Source organism: Bison bison, unplaced genomic scaffold, assembly GCF_000754665.1.
Source record: "Bison bison bison isolate TAMUID 2011002044 unplaced genomic scaffold, Bison_UMD1.0 scf7180017864345, whole genome shotgun sequence".
Lineage (NCBI taxonomy): Eukaryota > Metazoa > Chordata > Mammalia > Artiodactyla > Bovidae > Bison > Bison bison.
Genome location: NW_011494917.1, coordinates 1,280,692 through 1,281,149, shown reverse-complemented (window position 1 = coordinate 1,281,149; position 458 = coordinate 1,280,692). Strand labels below are relative to the sequence as shown.

At 52.6% G+C, this 458-nt stretch overlaps 1 protein-coding gene across 1 annotated transcript in view; it reads right to left on the bottom strand.

Annotated features, from left to right (window-relative positions):
* The window catches only part of DNAJC15 (DnaJ (Hsp40) homolog, subfamily C, member 15), an 83,546-nt gene that overhangs the window by 37,713 nt on the left and 45,375 nt on the right, over positions 1–458 (bottom strand). The window lies entirely within an intron of this gene.

Below are 458 nucleotides of genomic sequence, written 5' to 3'. Positions count from 1 at the left end.
TCCACTTTCCAGTATGTCAATGTTCCTACACTGAAGGAATAAAAGAGACCGGTAGAAACAAAAGGCTTCAATTTTTTCTAAGCTCTACAGGGACTTTCTCAATGGATAACCTTGACCAAGTTACTGCTGAGATGACAGACATCTTTTTAACCTACAACACTGGCTGACTGAGAAAGAGGAGGAGAAACTGACAAAATAGAGAGGACATCAGGAGAGCAGACAGGAAGGCCAAGAGGGAGCAGAAGACTCCCTCTTGGATTGTAGGGTCAGTGTGGCTGGAGAGGCCCGAGCAGGGAGGAGAGGAGTGGCAGGGGAGGGGCTGAGGCCACGGGGAGGGCCCTGGAGGTCGGGAACGACGGGGGCTTTACTCTCAGGGGCAGGACGGCCAGAGCACTGGGCACCCAGATTTGACTTGGACGACTCCAGGGCTTCCCTGGAGACTCAGTGAGTAAGAATCC